The 18051-nt window shown below is 41.1% G+C and overlaps 1 protein-coding gene across 1 annotated transcript in view; it reads left to right on the top strand.

The window, feature by feature from the left end:
- LOC117496677 (SH3 and multiple ankyrin repeat domains protein 2-like) overlaps positions 1 to 18051 on the top strand; it is a 178610-nt gene that overhangs the window by 70925 nt on the left and 89634 nt on the right.

The following is an 18051-nucleotide window of genomic DNA, read 5'->3' as shown; positions in this document are numbered from 1 at the left end:
TGATCGGTGTGTTAATGGAGAAGCTTTTAAAACATGCAGAGAGTAATCCGTGTTCAGTTTTGTTCATGGACTCACATTCGTTTTACTGATAGGATAAAATGATGAAGTGACGACCTTTGCAGCAAACATGGATCCATCCGTAGTTACCATGATGAGAAAAGGCTAAATAAATCAAGACACCTGAACTATGACGTCTACTTTCAGTCATGTCGCATCTCCTTGTAAACATTAAGCATATGTTTTTTGTACTTTGCATTTCCTTTAATTGGTTTGGCATTTATTTAAAGCAAGTTTGTGACGCTCAGTAGTCGTTTGGCATCAATCCAGTCGTTTTCGGGTCATAGTGTATCGCCTGGAGCCATTTGCATATTTTTTTTTATCTCTTTGTAGTATATTGACTCTATATTTAGATTTTTGGCGTCTCTTTGGAGTCGTTCTCTCATCCTGGTCTCTTTGTGATTGTTTTAGACTTTTTCAGCTATTATTTATAATGTTGGGTCTCCTTGCAGTGGTTTTGCATTCGTTTTGCGTCTTTTTTGGGTCATTATTCTAGTAGTTTGGCATTTATTTCTGTTCGTTTTTAGTTAGTCATTTTTGCATCCATTCCGGGTAATTCTTTGATCTCTTGCACCTCCTTTTAGTCCTTTGGCATCTCCTTGTATTCCTTTGGCATCTATATTTGGCACTTTTGCGCCTAGAAGTAGTCATTTTGCATCTCTTTGAGGTTGTGTAATATCTATTCTCATATGCTTTACGTGTCTCTGAAGTTATCTTGTACGAATGATATGTTTTGCATTCGCTACTTTCAGTCATTTACCTCAACTACATCAAAAGCCACAACTTTGTATGCTTCCACTGAGTGTTTCCGCTCCGCTGAGCAGCCGAGCAGCCTCTCTCTCCTGGGAGCCAGAGGAGAGGGAGAGAGGGGAGGTGTGTGTGAGAGGCGGGCTTATGGCAGTCATGTGTGTGTCAGTGGAGGGGGTCGCTGGTAGTGGAAGGTGTGAGCGGGATCATGTGCGCTGCGCTCGGCGGATCCTCGCTGTCCGCGGTGCTGAGAGGGCTCTCACTAAGTCCTGAGATATGAACCAACCGTGAAGTGGGAGTAGCAAAAAAAAGGAGTTTAAAAATGAAGTCCATCATCAATGCCTTAAAAAAGGAAGGTAAGCAGCCGGCGCCTTTCTTTTTCATACTTCTCAAATCAGCTGTCAACTTGAGGTGCATGTGGAGCGATTTCCACAAGCTCTTTTAGGGAAAAGTGTCACATGCATGTCGTAAATATTTGTTGAAAAAGTGCTAAGCATCATGTGAGGTCTTTATTTCCGTCCTTATCAGGATGTAAGGTACAGTAAGTCGGAGCGTGTTTAAGCTGCCAGAATTATCCTTTTTATTTTGTATTATTCGGTGGAGAGAGAAACGCAGCAGCTCCGGACTAGTTTTTGGGTCACAGAGAGAGAGAGGAGAGAGAGAGAGAGAGAGAGAGAGAGAGAGAGAGAGAGAGAGAGAGAGAGAGAGAGAGAGAGAGAGAGAGAGAGAGAGAGAGAGGACGGAGAAACGGGACTCCAAGGCGGAGAAAACACCCACGATATGACTAGACATACAACACGCCCCCCCCCCCCCACCTTCACCCAAACACAACCTAAACAGTCCATCTGCCTGTGTGTGAAAACATGATCCATCCGCTGCTGATTTCTCAATGAAGCCGCGAGAAGCCTATAGGCGATGGAGAGGGGGGGGGGAACTGGACTCTGTAGGATTGCTCTTATAGATGTGTTCCTATAATAACACCTCATTAGCACTAATAAGTGGGATTTATTGGATTAATAGAGTTGTTGCATTGGACTGCATTTGATGAAGCTGCAGTTTGGATGGGTTTTAGTGAAATGATGCACAGAGTGGAGTCCTTTTGCATGTCCTTTTTAGTTTAGCAAACATTTAATATCAATGTTGCATCTCTTGTCGTGTCTTTGCATCTATTCTTTGTATGTTTTGTATTAACGTTGCATGTATTTTTAGTCGTTTTGTGTCTTTTGGGGCAATTTGCATTCCCTTGGAGCCAATTTGCATAATTGTTTTGTAATTTAGCATATCCTTCTAGTCGTTTGGCATCGACTTTTTGTAATTCTGAAAATCTTTTTTTGTAATTCTGCATCTATTTAAATACATTTGATGTCACTTTTTGTCATTTTTCATATTTTTCGTGTAATTTTGTGATTGTTTGGAATCTATTTGTGTAATCTTTCATTACCTTGAACACGTTTTTCATCAGTTTGTAATAGTTTTCTGTCTCTTTTGGGTCCATTTGCATTACATTATAGTAATTTCGCGTCTACACTTTTTGTATCTATATCAATTTTGCATCTTTTGTTGTCATGTTGTGTCTATTTCTAGTCATTCTGGTCTCTTTGTGACTGCATTGCATCCATTGTTTGTCCTTTTGCATCACCTTGGAGCCAGTTTGCACCTTTTTGTTGTCATTTTGCAAGTATTGTAATACTTTTAGTCCTTTTTCATCTAGTTTTTTTAATCTGTTTGGAAACTATTTGTGTAATTTTTCAACACCTTGAAGACGTTTTGCATCTTAGGCGCCGTTTACACGAGGAGAAAACTGCTTGTATCTGCATAGTTTCGCGTGCGTATAGCCCTATTATTTACACGAGGCCGATAGAAACTGACCCCACAAACGATAACGGGTCCCAAGGTGGATAGATTTGTAAACGAAACGCTCTGGGGGGTCAACCGAGTCCGTGTAATCACCTCGATACGAATATTTCCTGAAAAAATAACGATAGCCCCGCCTCTCCCCACCTCTCCTGCTCACTGCTGTACTAGCAACTATCAAAAATAGCTGTGTTAATTAAACGCACAAGGGGTTCTTGAATGAAATAATATTATAAAAGGCAAACCAGAATTGTTAACGCCCAATATACTCCTTAAACAAAATAAACAGAGTCAGATTTCATGCATTGATCCATTATATTGACAAAGGTGCGATCTCACCCGGTGTTTGTAGAGAATATCTCTCTTTCTGAGCCGTCCTCTCCACGGAGACGTGCTTTTTGGTCGGTCGATGCAATATCCACAGATTCGGTTTCTTTCAGTTAACTTCCCCGTTGCATTTATCCATATGCTGAGGAAATTACTATATCCAGCTGAATACCAGCAATCGCCACACGTGTGAGTGGGGCCTAAATGTAGTCGTTTTGGGTCAGTTTGCGTTCCCTTGAGTGGATTTGCATCTATGTGTTGGAATGTTGCATCTCCTTTTTGTAGTTTAGCATCTATGTAGATCAATGTTGCGTCTGTAGTCGTTTTGCATCTTCTTTGAGTCACTCTGGTCTCTTTGGGATTGTTTTGCATCCTTGTGTTGTCATTATAACCTTAACCCTGGAGTCCCTATGCATTATTTGTTTGGTCATTTTCATGTTCTTTTGGTAGTTTGGCATTTATTTAACCCTCCCGTTGTGTTCGGGTCAAATCTGACCGATTTACTACTTTCATCAATCATAACCTTTTTGTTTTAGATTTGATTGCATTAAGGCTTTATGATATCCTTCAGACATTTGAACATATACAATTGCTGATCACCACTTTCATTGAGTTTTGGATGATGTGTCCGTCCCCCCTTATGTGCCCTATCCCCCCATGTGAATCACACCTGGCACACACACACACACACACACACACACACAACACACACACACACACACAAACACACACACACACAAACACACACACACACACACACAGAACAATCTGACACATGTCCCGCTCTTATGTGCCCATCCCCCCACATGGATCACACCCGGCACACGCAATACATGTTCAGTGCCTATTCTTTGTATACAGTATTTACTGCAGTTGTTCATGTATACCAGTAGTCTGATACAATATGTACAGTTTGAAAGGGTGTTAAATGACATTTGGTGATGATTAATGGTTTTTGTGTTAATGTAATAGCAGTTAAAACAGGACCGCTCAAATTTGACCGTGAACACCAAAGTAAGGGGGGGGGGGGGAAACGAAGACAATAGGAGGGTTAAAGCAATTTTGTGACACTGTCTAATGTCTAGTCTTATTGCATGCATCTTTCATTATGTTTGCTGGAGGAGCATTAGATATTTATGTTATCGATAGAGACTCGCAGGATGTAGAAAAGCTTGTGGCAGAACTTGAGTCATATTTTGAGTTTTTGGAAGAAAAGGCTCTGCAACAATGATGTAAATGTGTGTTGAATGTGTAGCAGCAGATGTGTACCTGTGATATTTGCAGACCTTGTGCTTTGGGCTCTCTCCTTGTCTGATCTGATCTCTTCAGTGTTGCATGCTTGGATTTCTTTGCAGCTTTGAGAGGGTGTAAAGATCCCAAACAGTGACTGAAAGGTGACATAAGCTGTGCCGTGCCGTTTCTTTGCTTAAAAATATGAATATGAATGCCAACTGAAGTCAAATGAGTAACCAGATCCCATGCATAAAACATGCCAATGTAATCTCCCTCACTATGAAATCTATAAGTGCTCGGTGTCATGCAGTGAGTTGTGAATCATTCCCGTTATGCATCACCAGATCAAATAACTTTAATTTACCCAGCTGTTATATCAAAGTACAGGCAAAGCTTTGCATTGTGGGATTTGTAGTTAAATGTAAAGGACTCACTGGACACTAAAGGAGATTGAGTGCAAACTTTGACATGTTTTATTTACAATTCAGGAAATAAAATGACAGATTTCAAATATATTTTACACACAGCTTAACTGAACGAAGAGGAAATGACTTTAAGATTTCAAAATTGTCAATATGACATGAATTGAAATAACATGTTTGGATAATTTCACATCTCTTTACTTTAAATATTATGAAGTGCAGTTTTAAATCTTCCTTACACCTTATTGAAGCATCTGGTCTTAGTGCATGTCTTTATTGACTTCATAATAATCCCCTCTGATGTTCACTGACTCTTCATCCTGATGGCCACTTCATTATGACATGTGAAAGTGTAATTTCTCTCACTTATACTGAACAGCTCCATCTGATGGAAAATATAAACACTACATCTTCTCTTAATTTACAATGATTGTAAAACTGAGTCTCTGAGTTCATTCAGAAACGGAGGAAAGTCTTGATCACAACATGTCTTCTGATTCAGCAAAACACTTTCTGATCTGACGCTCATTTCATCAAAATGACACGTGAATGGTTTTTGAAAGTCACATGATCACGACTTTCATGATAATCTGTTAATTTAAAGAGGCCAAATTATGCTTTTGGGGCATTTCCCTTCCCTGTGATGTGTCATATAGGTTTGTGTGCATGTAAATGGTCTGCAGAGGCTAAAATCCCTGTGTTTGTTCTAGATTATAATCCAATCCAATCCACTTTATTTCTATAGCACATTTTAAAAACAGAGGGTTCGCCAAAGTGCTTCACAACGAACATAACATTATAATAAAATATGATATTACAAGAATAGATAAAAGGCACACATAAAGGCTATGGACAGACAATAAAAGCATACAAATAGGTAGAGCGTACAGTAGGTCAGACTGACTCGTAAGCGAGGGGAAAGAGGTGGGTCTTTAGGCGGGACTTAAAGGTTTGAAGAGTGGGCGACAATTTGACATGGGGGGGCAGGTCGTTCCAGAGCCTGAGGTCGTTCCAGAGCCTGAGGTCGTTCCAGAGCCTGGGAGCTACTGATGACATTTGACGGACTATTTTCTTAAAATGAGACACTTTAACAGAAGTTGTCCCTGTCATACAGCCATGCCAACTCTCTTAAATCATTGGCATCAGTCCACTTAACATTTAGTTTTAATTAAAGAAAATAAGGGGACAATTTCTTCTTTGGCTTTCATCAATAATTACAAATGATGCACATTGTCTTTACCCATTGGAAATACTCTGCTCCAACATGTTGCTGAGATGATGAAGTCAGGAGATAATTGTGTTTAACGACTCAAGTAATTTGCCTCTTGACTCTTTCGCTGCTGCACCAAATAGCAAAGTCATGGTGTGTTATGATGTTCAAATATGTAATAAAGATCATATATCATAGTACAAGGATTTACTTGAAGCATAACAATGGGTAATGTAGTTCAAATGTAAAACAGTTTAAACACTATTTTGTGTGATCTGTGATCTAATATATGATCTTAATATAGGATCCCAAGATTGATTGCTTTTGTCTGCACTTAAATATTCGAGGATTTGCAGTATTCAAGTCAGTCAAAGTCAACTTTATTGTCAATCTTTCAGTGTGTGTGTACAGACAGAGAGAACGAAATACCGTTTCCCACAATCCCGAATACAAAAATACAAATATGTATAAAATATGTATATCCTATATATACGCAATCAACAGACACATTTATACATATGCACACATTAAAGGTGGGTAAGTTTGAGAAACCGGCTCGAGATCGCTAGAATTTGAAAATACACAACCGGAGAAAATCTGCCACTTCCTTACAGAGCCCCTCCTCCAACACACACGAACGCGCACATGACCAATGAGGGCACGAGATAAGTTTGTGCACAGATGGAAGGCTGACAGGCAGGTAGGCCATCCAGTTATTTTAGCCGGGCCGGCTCAGATGATTGGTCGTGCTTTTTACAGTATTACGGCTTCCACAGATGACATTTTTTTAATGGATTTTTTGTCAAAGCACTTCAGATATTCATTGCTATCGGGATGTTAAGGGCATTCCATGGAATATAACAAAAAGTGTATCTCGAGCCGGTTTCTCAAACTTACCTACCCCACCTTTAAGATAAAAGCACAACAATCAATATATACAAAATAACAGTCACTTCAATATCTTTGAGAATGTACATTAGTGCAAGACTGTATTTCTTCTTATTCCTCATTAAAGTAAAGTTTTCCTGAGGAACATACATTATGTATTTCTTGTTTTAATTATCAGATGCATGTCTGTTATAAGCATCTGGAATCAGGACCACTGACATCCTAATATGAGAGAAGTCATAAAATGGTCTGAAAAGGTTTTTTGTTAAACTGCGTTGAAGGTATCATGTGATGTGAGAGCTGCAGCTCCTCTGAAGTTAACCTGACCTGATGAAGTTGCTCCCTGCAGACTCTGACCTCCATTCAACATCTCGTCCAAAATTAGTGTTTTTATGCTCCATTTCTTTTTCTTTTTCTGTGCGAATCGCAGCAGAAATTAGCAAAGCGAGGCAAATCTACTTTAAAGAGTCCTCTCCTGCTGATGTTCAGGTGTATATCAGTATGTAGTGTCTCTACTTTAAAGAGTCCTCTACTGCTGATGTTCAGGTGTATATCAATATGTAGTGTCTCTACTTTAAAGAGTCCCCTCCTGCTGATGTTCAGGTGTATATCAGTATGTAGTGTCTCTACTTTAAAGAGTCCTCTCCTGCTGATGTTCAGGTGTATATCAGTATTTAGTGTCTCTACTTTAAAGAGTCCTCTCCTGCTGATGTTCAGGTGTATATCAGTATGTAGTGTCTCTACTTTAAAGAGTCCTCTCCTGCTGATGTTCAGGTGTATATCAGTATTTAGTGTCTCTACTTTAAAGAGTCCTCTCCTGCTGATGTTCAGGTGTATATCAGTATGTAGTGTCTCTACTTTAAAGAGTCCTCTCCTGCTGATGTTCAGGTGTATATCAGTATGTAGTGTCTCTACTTTAAAGAGTCCTCTCCTGCTGATGTTCAGGTTCATATCAGTATGTAGTGTATCTACTTTAAAGAGTCCTCTCCTGCTGATGTTCAGGTGTATATCAGTATGTAGTGTCTCTACTTTAAAGAGTCCTCTCCTGCTGATGTTCAGGTGTATATCAGTATTTAGTGTCTCTACTTTAAAGAGTCCTCTCCTGCTGATGTTCAGGTTCATATCAGTATGTAGTGTCTCTACTTTAAAGAGTCCTCTACTGCTGATGTTCAGGTGTATATCAATATGTAGTGTCTCTACTTTAAAGAGTCCCCTCCTGCTGATGTTCAGGTGTATATCAGTATGTAGTGTCTCTACTTTAAAGAGTCCTCTCCTGCTGATGTTCAGGTGTATATCAGTATTTAGTGTCTCTACTTTAAAGAGTCCTCTCCTGCTGATGTTCAGGTGTATATCAGTATGTAGTGTCTCTACTTTAAAGAGTCCTCTCCTGCTGATGTTCAGGTGTATATCAGTATTTAGTGTCTCTACTTTAAAGAGTCCTCTCCTGCTGATGTTCAGGTGTATATCAGTATGTAGTGTCTCTACTTTAAAGAGTCCTCTCCTGCTGATGTTCAGGTGTATATCAGTATTTAGTGTCTCTACTTTAAAGAGTCCTCTCCTGCTGATGTTCAGGTGTATATCAGTATGTAGTGTCTCTACTTTAAAGAGTCCTCTCCTGCTGATGTTCAGGTGTATATCAGTATGTAGTGTCTCTACTTTAAAGAGTCCTCTCCTGCTGATGTTCAGGTTCATATCAGTATGTAGTGTATCTACTTTAAAGAGTCCTCTCCTGCTGATGTTCAGGTGTATATCAGTATTTAGTGTCTCTACTTTAAAGAGTCCTCTCCTGCTGATGTTCAGGTTCATATCAGTATGTAGTGTCTCTACTTTAAAGAGTCCTCTACTGCTGATGTTCAGGTGTATATCAATATGTAGTGTCTCTACTTTAAAGAGTCCCCTCCTGCTGATGTTCAGGTGTATATCAGTATGTAGTGTCTCTACTTTAAAGAGTCCTCTCCTGCTGATGTTCAGGTGTATATCAGTATTTAGTGTCTCTACTTTAAAGAGTCCTCTCCTGCTGATGTTCAGGTGTATATCAGTATGTAGTGTCTCTACTTTAAAGAGTCCTCTCCTGCTGATGTTCAGGTGTATATCAGTATTTAGTGTCTCTACTTTAAAGAGTCCTCTCCTGCTGATGTTCAGGTGTATATCAGTATGTAGTGTCTCTACTTTAAAGAGTCCTCTCCTGCTGATGTTCAGGTGTATATCAGTATGTAGTGTCTCTACTTTAAAGAGTCCTCTCCTGCTGATGTTCAGGTTCATATCAGTATGTAGTGTATCTACTTTAAAGAGTCCTCTCCTGCTGATGTTCAGGTGTATATCAGTATGTAGTGTCTCTACTTTAAAGAGTCCTCTCCTGCTGATGTTCAGGTGTATATCAGTATGTAGTGTCTCTACTTTAAAGAGTCCTCTCCTGCTGATGTTCAGGTGTATATCAGTATGTAGTGTCTCTACTTTAAAGAGTCCTCTCCTGCTGATGTTCAGGTGTATATCAGTATGTAGTGTCTCTACTTTAAAGAGTCCTCTCCTGCTGATGTTCAGGTGTATATCAGTATGTAGTGTCTCTACTTTAAAGAGTCCTCTCCTGCTGATGTTCAGGTTCATATCAGTATGTAGTGTATCTACTTTAAAGAGTCCTCTCCTGCTGATGTTCAGGTGTATATCAGTATGTAGTGTCTCTACTTTAAAGAGTCCTCTCCTGCTGATGTTCAGGTGTATATCAGTATGTAGTGTCTCTACTTTAAAGAGTCCTCTCCTGCTGATGTTCAGGTGTATATCAGTATGTAGTGTCTCTACTTTAAAGAGTCCTCTCCTGCTGATGTTCAGGTGTATATCAGTATTTAGTGTCTCTACTTTAAAGAGTCCTCTCCTGCTGATGTTCAGGTTCATATCAGTATGTAGTGTCTCTACTTTAAAGAGTCCTCTCCTGCTGATGTTCAGGTTCATATCAGTATGTAGTGTCTCTACTTTAAAGAGTCCTCTCCTGCCGATGTTCAGGTTCATGTCAGTATGTAGTGTCTCAGTCTGATGGGCTGTCTGATGTGCAGGGGCAGATCGTTCCACAGTGTGGAGGCCTGTCTGATGTGCAGGGGCAGATCGTTCCACAGTGTGGGGATCTGTCTGATGTGCAGGGGCAGATTGTTCCACAGTGTGGGAGCCTGTCTGATGTGCAGGGGCAGATCGTTCCACAGTGTGGGAGCCTGTCTGATGTGCAGGGGCAGATCGTTCCACAGTGTGGGGATCTGTCTGATGTGCAGGGGCAGATCGTTCCACAGTGTGGGAGCCTGTCTGATGTGCAGGGGCAGATCGTTCCACAGTGTGGAGGCCTGTCTGATGTGCAGGGGTAGATCGTTCCACAGTGTGGGAGCCTGTCTGATGTGCAGGGGTAGATCGTTCCACAGTGTGGGGACCTGTCTGACGTGCAGGGGCAGATCGTTCCACAGTGTGGGGACCTGTCTGATGTGCAGGGGCAGATCGTTCCACAGTGTGGGGACCTGTCTGATGTGCAGGGGCAGATCGTTCCACAGTGTGGGGACCTGTCTGATGTGCAGGGGCAGATCGTTCCACAGTGTGGCGGCCTGTCTGATGTGCAGGGGCAGATCGTTCCACAGTGTGGAGGCCTGTCTGATGTGCAGGGGCAGATCGTTCCACAGTGTGGGAGCCTGTCTGATGTGCAGGGGCAGATCGTTCCACAGTGTGGGAGCCTGTCTGATGTGCAGGGGCAGATCGTTCCACAGTGTGGGAGCCTGTCTGATGTGCAGGGGCAGATCGTTCCACAGTGTGGGAGCCTGTCTGATGTGCAGGGGTAGATCGTTCCACAGTGTGGGAGCCTGTCTGATGTGCAGGGGTAGATCGTTCCACAGTGTGGGAGCCTGTCTGATGTGCAGGGGTAGATCGTTCCACAGTGTGGGGACCTGTCTGACGTGCAGGGGCAGATCGTTCCACAGTGTGGGGACCTGTCTGATGTGCAGGGGCAGATCGTTCCACAGTGTGGGGACCTGTCTGATGTGCAGGGGCAGATCGTTCCACAGTGTGGGGACCTGTCTGATGTGCAGGGGCAGATCGTTCCACAGTGTGGCGGCCTGTCTGATGTGCAGGGGCAGATCGTTCCACAGTGTGGGGGCCTGTCTGATGTGCAGGGGCAGATCGTTCCACAGTGTGGGAGCCTGTCTGATGTGCAGGGGCAGATCGTTCCACAGTGTGGGAGCCTGTCTGATGTGCAGGGGCAGATCGTTCCACAGTGTGGGAGCCTGTCTGATGTGCAGGGGCAGATCGTTCCACAGTGTGGGAGCCTGTCTGATGTGCAGGGGCAGATCGTTCCACAGTGTGGGGACCTGTCTGATGTGCAGGGGCAGATCGTTCCACAGTGTGGGAGCCGCTACAGAGAAGCAACGGCCCCCTCTGAGCTTTGACTTGGTTCTGGGCACATTCAGGAGCAGTTGATTCGCTGATCTGAGAGGGCGGGTGGGCGTGTAAGGGTGTAGCAGCTCAGAAAGATATGGTGGGGTCATGCCATTTAGGGATTTAAAAGTCAACAAAAGGATTTTGAAATGAATCCTAAAATGTATTGGCAGCCAGTGGAGCGAAGCCAAAATGGGGGAAATGTGGTCATATTTCCGTGTGCCAGTTAAAAGCCTTGCTGCGGCATTTTGCACCCGCTGCAGACGAGCAGTGTTAGTATTGTATAATGGAGTGTAAAGTGTACGTCGTTTCAACACCATGATCTAGACCCCCTGACCTCTGACCTGCATCCTGTGTTTGAGCAGCATTTAATCATATGGATTCCACTGATTGCTTTTCTTACATAAGATGCTTGAGTTGTTGTGACCGCCGATGCCCCATGATAATTACTTTGTGTGAGCAATAATGTGCAAAGACATTAAGGGAAAGAAAGTTAAAGCATTAGCATGAAAGGTTCTTAAAAGTCTGAATATCCAGCATGCAACGTCCTCGAATTATACAGAAGGACCCTTCAAATATCAAGCTCTGAGCCCTTTATCAGAGCATTTTAAGGGATGTATTTGTTCTTTAACCGCCCTGCCATGACATATTTTAATATGGGCTTATTGCGCAATAAAACCAGCAACTCAATGCACTAATTGTTAGATTGTTGTAGTGGCTGAATATATTCGTCCTTTTTGTGTCTCTTTTTGGTCTTTTTGTGTCTTGTGTTTGTCTTTTTGGGTCTCGTTTTGGGGTTGTTGTGTCTCTTTTGGTATTTTTGTGTCTCTTTTTTGTCTTTCTGTCTGGTGTTGGTCTTTTTGTGACTAGTCTTTTTGCATCTATTCATGATTTCATCCTGTCTCTTTTTGGCAGTAATCGTCCAATAGTGCTAACCCTAGACTAGCCTTCTTGATTTTGATGCTGTCACACCCACAATCTTCTCCACACTTTGCATTTACTGTCCCCCATTTTGGAAACAAGGAAAATATACCTTCAGTTAATATTTTTTTGTAGTAAGCCGCACAAAAACTGCTTAGATCTATTCAGCAATTGATAAACCACATGCTGAATCTTAAAGGTGGGGTATGTCATTTATTTTTTTGTTATATTCCATGGAATGCTCTTAACATCCCGATAGCAATGAATATATTAAATGCTTTGACAATAAATACATTAAAAAAAATCATCTGTGGAAGCCGTAGTACTGTAAAAAGCACGACCAATCATCTGAGCCGGCCCGGCTAAAATAACTGGATGGCCTACCTGCCTGTCAGCCTTCCATCTGTGCACAAACTTATCTCGTGCCCTCATTGGTCATGTGCGCGTTCGTGTGTGTTGGAGGAGGGGCTCTGTAAGGAAGTCTGAAGGAAGGGGCAGATTTTTTCCGGTTGTGTACTTTCAAATTCTAGCACACTCGAGCTGGTTTCTCCATTCTTACCTACCCTACCTTTAACTCTATTTCATCTATATTTAATTTTTTACGACCTGCGGTGCTCAGTGGCAGATTTTAACAACGCTCTATTAATAACACAAAGAGGTTGTCAACTGCAGAGAGAGGTACATTTTCAAATCTATAAAATGTAAAGGTAAAATTATTTGTGTTTCAAGGGCTTGTTTCGACTAAACGAGAGTAAAAAAAAACGTACCCCTAATTTCCACCGGGTCCATCTGCGTCGCAGCCGCAAGGTAATGTCGGGCAGGCAGGAAGTGGAACGTTCAGAGCATATATAGCATATGTATATAGTCTATATATATATACACACACAAACTAATTTTGCCGACCCTATCCCTCCGTAGTCTTTCAAGTAGGAGGAGAAATGCCAGCGTTCTCCTCCGGTTTACAGGCACTGTGTAAATTATATATATATAGAATAATTATGATGATGAATGCATTTTTTTACCACTAAAATACAGCAACACATCTTTGATTCATGTCGTTTATAACTGGAATATTACAGTTATTATTAACTTTGTCTGTACAAAGTAGCCTGTCCAGGAAATATGCCCAAATCAACAAAAACTGCGAGCCTGCATGCACGACGCTCTGCTTCTGAAACGCTTCTGAAACGCTTCTGGAACGCGCCCGGTGGGTTATAACGCTAGAGGAGGTCGGACCAAAACCGCGGCGCAGCCGTAACGCAACGCAGACGGACCCGGTGGAAACTAGGGGTTAGACTTGAAAGGTCCTATCCTAGCAAGGAAGCATCCTTCACTTCAATTGACGATTGCTGATGTTAGTTACTGTAGGTTCAGACACTTAGTGCACTTCAATGTCGTGTCAATGTCTTCAAAATATCGATGTCATAGCGTTGTGTTAAATCGCACACGACTGCTTTGCCGTCGTGACGCAACACAGTCTCACGGCATTTCGTGTTATAGTCACGAAATTAATCTATTGATTCGTGTTCACCAACACGATTTCGCCATGTTTTTCGTGTCACACAGAACGATTTTAAAAGCAATGTAAATAATAACAAATTAGAAGAAAAAATACATTTAAAAAAATACATATTTAAGTATTCTGACACAGAACGATTTTAGAAGCAATGTATTTATATTGGTAGTATGTTTCGTGCCTGCACCAAATAATAACAAATTAGAAGGAAAAAAAGATGACATAAAATACAGATGTCAGTATTCTGAGGTTCTGAGCCATTTCTTTTCCTCACTGACGGCACAAAAACTCAGACATTATACAATTTAAAATAAAAGGGATAGGGTTAGGCTTAGGGTAAGATATTGAGTAAGAACATGTTTTTATCAACCACACAGCTTCTGGTCTTCCAAGACCCGACCGGACAAAAAGACGTGTTGCAGGCACGAAACATACTACCAAGAGAAATACATTGCATTTCAAATCGTTCTGTGTGACACGAAAAAAAGGTGAAAATCGTGTTGGTGAACACGAATCAATAGATTAAATTAATTTCGTGACTATAACACGAAATGCCGTGAGACTGGGTTGCGTGACGATAGCGGCTGTTAGCTAGCTAGCATCGCTATCATTCGTGGCAGCAAATCATTGAAGTCTACTAATTTAACCCACTAAAACCCCAAGCTCTGGCTTCTTATTGACACCAATATAGTGGTACATAACTTAAATATAGTAAGAAACCCACATGTATAACTTTTATTTGTATAGTGCTGTGTTCACCTGAGCAACCTCAATGGCGGCTGGTTGGTAGCTTCTGTAACGTAGCAAAGAAGGCAGTCGTTGAGCGTTCCACACTGGACTTTTTGACCATTTTTGGGATCATCATCCTGGTACTTATAGTGCATTTTGCTATACAGCAAACAAAAACAGCAAAGCATCAAAAGAAAGCACAGAAGTATTAAGACACAGTACCAGTGTTTCGATGCTCCACCAGCTTGGAGACACACACACACCTCACACAGATAGCTTCTAAAAGTGCTAGCTCATTAAATGTTAGCACCTCTTCTGCTCATCAGCACGCCGGCTGTAGACACACAGAGAGAGAAAGGTCTGAGATATTAGTCTGGGGAAGTGCTAATGACTCAGTGACTCCTCTCTCAGATGTTCAGGCTGCCATGAAACTGAAATCCCGGCTAACACGTCAGCACGCTAGCCGGGTATGGTTATGTTAATCAGTTTAATAACCAGCAGGAATGTGTTGAAGAGCTGCAGGACTTTTCTGCTCTCTCCTCTCTCCTGCGCTGCTGTAATTGCGAGGAGAGTTTGACAGTTATAGGCTCGTCATCTCGCAGTGTAATGGAGGGATAAATCCACGGGGAAATCAAGGCCAACCTCTGCTACCGGTTCAGCTCGGCAGTGCAGAGAAACTGGGCTCTGCTCATAAATCAATCTAATGCAGCCCTGCCATCACATCCATCTTCAAAAAGCTCATTATGTTCATGTTTTGGGTAAATCTAAATTATATTAAGTTAAAATAAGTGGAGAAAGAACAATTCAGACCCTTGCTTTAGTAAAAGTACTGATACATAAACATCTAAATACTCCATTATAAGTAGAAGTCCTAAGAAGAAGTATTATTGGCAAATTATAGTTGAAGAATCCAAAGTAAAAATACTCATTTTGCAGAGAGTCGCCCCTCTATATTATATATCATTACTAGATACATGGCTCTATATGATTGTTAATATATGGTTCCATCAAGGAGCGTTTCACTACAACAAAGTTCAAATACACAATTATTAATATTTACACGTTTATTTAATTATTCAGATTTGAAGTAAATGCTGTTGTGCAGAATGTCTTTGCAGAGGTTTTGCATCCCTTTGTGGTTGTTTTGTGTCAGTGAATGTGTCGTACGCATCCTTATGGTCTCTTTGGGTCTCTTCCATCTTTTTGTGTCTCTTTTTGGTCTGATTGGATTTCATTTGAATCTATTTGGGGTTTTTCTTGTCTTATGGGGTCTCTTTTTGGTCTTTTAGGGTCTTTTCATGATTGCATCCTGTCACTTTTTGGCAGTAATCCGTCCACTAGTGCTTAGCCTAGGCTACCTTTCTGTTTCCACTGTATAGTAAAACCTACCAATGCTAATAATGGTCATGGAGAAATCAGAGCCATTGCTATCTTACCAATTTCAGTTTGTGTGTGTGTGCCTGAGCTGCTGGACATAATCTCTATTGGTTTTATCTGTTGGAGGCCCATATAGTAAAAGAGATTACATTTTGATGGATTGATAGAAAGATAACAATAACAAGACATGTACAAAAACGCCAAAGGAAGCACAACATGGGTCAATAGATAGATAGATAGATGGATGGATGTGCATGAGTGCACATATAGTGAATCTGACGTCACTGAGAGAAAAACCACCAGAAGAAGAAGGAAAGCTATTTATATTCATCTCCTTCCCCGTGGTATATAAATGCTGATACGCACTTAGTTTCTACAGCACTGTGATGGTTTAAAGTGGGAACAGACACGTGTTTTAGTTTGTTATTTTGGTGTAGTAATGGTTAATTAAACAATGCTATAAGACAACATTAGATTGATACATTATCAGTCAATTGTGTCACCACCGGGGAAATAAAGCCTGAATTAAAGATGGAGCTTCAACCATTGAGCAACCGAAACAGATAGATATTTTTTTCAAGAAGATGAAGAGGAGGAAGAAGAAGAAGAAAATAATCTTCCTCTCATCAATTTCTGATATAATAAATTTAGCATTTAAAGTATCAAAAATTATAAATTGCCTTACAAATTCGTAAGACCAAAATGACCAATAAGTCAACATATGAGCTAAGGGGAAGCAGCTTTACATTTGATTGTGACCCAGTGCTTCTAAGAATATCACAGAACAACAGCAAGAGGCACAGTCAGTCCTTTATTATGCTAATTGTTTAGTATGTGCTCCTCATAATTAGCATCAGAACGTCAGCAGTCTTATGGATGCCATCCAGAATCATATCACAGTTTAATCCCCACATATACATATTCAGTGCACATATATACTGTATAGAATGTCTTTTTCCATCATCGTTGAAGGGTTGTGATATACTGCTGCCTTTCAATAACAGTTTAATGTAAGGTTAGGGTTAGGGGTATATAGCCACTTGCAATAAAGTACCACAGCTCACACTGATAATAAATTACAATAATAACACTGCAATTCACAGTAGTTATGAGGGCTAAGATATTAAATTACTAAACTAAACTAAAAACACACTTCTTCTCTCTGGCTTTCTAGTTAGAGCGGAGCACGACTCCTGACTTTTCCGTGTGTTTTATTTTTATTTTGTTTTTAAGATATATCTGTTGTAATTTATTGTCGTTTATTGTGATTGTAGTAATGTGTTTTTATTACATGTACAGCACTTTGGCTCGACCAAAAATCGCTTTTAAATGTGCTATATAAATAAAACCTGATTTGATTTGATTTGAAATTGGTGGTGACATCAATAGAGATTTTGTTGTTGCATATTGGCGTTTTTTACCTGTACAACATGCTAGTCCTCAGAAAGTGCCTTGAAGTGTACAGAATCCCAAAAGTACTCCACCAAATAAAGATTATAAAGCCTGCATGCTGTTGCAGATGTTGCATCACAGCACCACTCTGTAGACTGATGGGTGTAGTTGTTAAAATAACAAATATCCTACAACTTTGATCCAACGTCAATGTCACTTTCTCTCCAACAGTGGTGTAAATGTCATGGTGTGTGTGTAGTGTTGGTACCGGATTGTGTCTATCTTTGTGTAATTTAAATAGAAAGACGATTATATTATTTGTATAAGAATGTATATAGAAACAGCGACTGTGGCTGCGAGGGAGTGCGGTCGTCTTTGAACCAAAAGGTTGTTGGTTTGATCCCAGCCTGTAGTGCCTTCAACATGTCGATGTGTCGATGTATCCGTGGGGAAGATAGTGAACCCTGAGTTGCTCCTGATGGCCAATGGTGTGTGAGTGTGTGTGTGTGCGTGTGAGCGTGTGTGTGAGTGTGTGTGAATGTTAGCTTCCTAGAGCAAGTGGTACTGCTCTGTATGAATGAGGTGTGAATGGATGAATGACTCGTAGTATGTAAAGAGCTCTGAGGGGTCGTAAAGACCTGATAAAGAGCTAAATAAGTACAGTCCATTTACCAGTCCATATGATACTGAATAAAGAATAACGTTTAAAAAACCCACCCAACTCAGTGAAGTGTGTGAAACTTTAAATCATAATAATAATAACTTTATATAGCGCCTTTCAGGGGACCCAAGCTCGCTTTACAGAACAACAGGAGAAAAACAAAAAACAGTCAGACAAAACAGCAGATAAACTAAGGTGGCAAATAGGTGGGACTTGAGGGCCCCTTTAAAGGTGAGGAGGAGGGTTTTGTAGGAAATGCGGGACTTGGCCGGCAGCCAGTGGAGGTGGATGAGGGTGTCAGGGTTTCAGACCCCTG

The sequence above is a fragment of the Trematomus bernacchii genome, unplaced genomic scaffold (genome assembly GCF_902827165.1).
Source record: "Trematomus bernacchii unplaced genomic scaffold, fTreBer1.1, whole genome shotgun sequence".
Classification (NCBI taxonomy): domain Eukaryota; kingdom Metazoa; phylum Chordata; class Actinopteri; order Perciformes; family Nototheniidae; genus Trematomus; species Trematomus bernacchii.
This window is presented reverse-complemented; position numbering and strand designations above follow the sequence as displayed.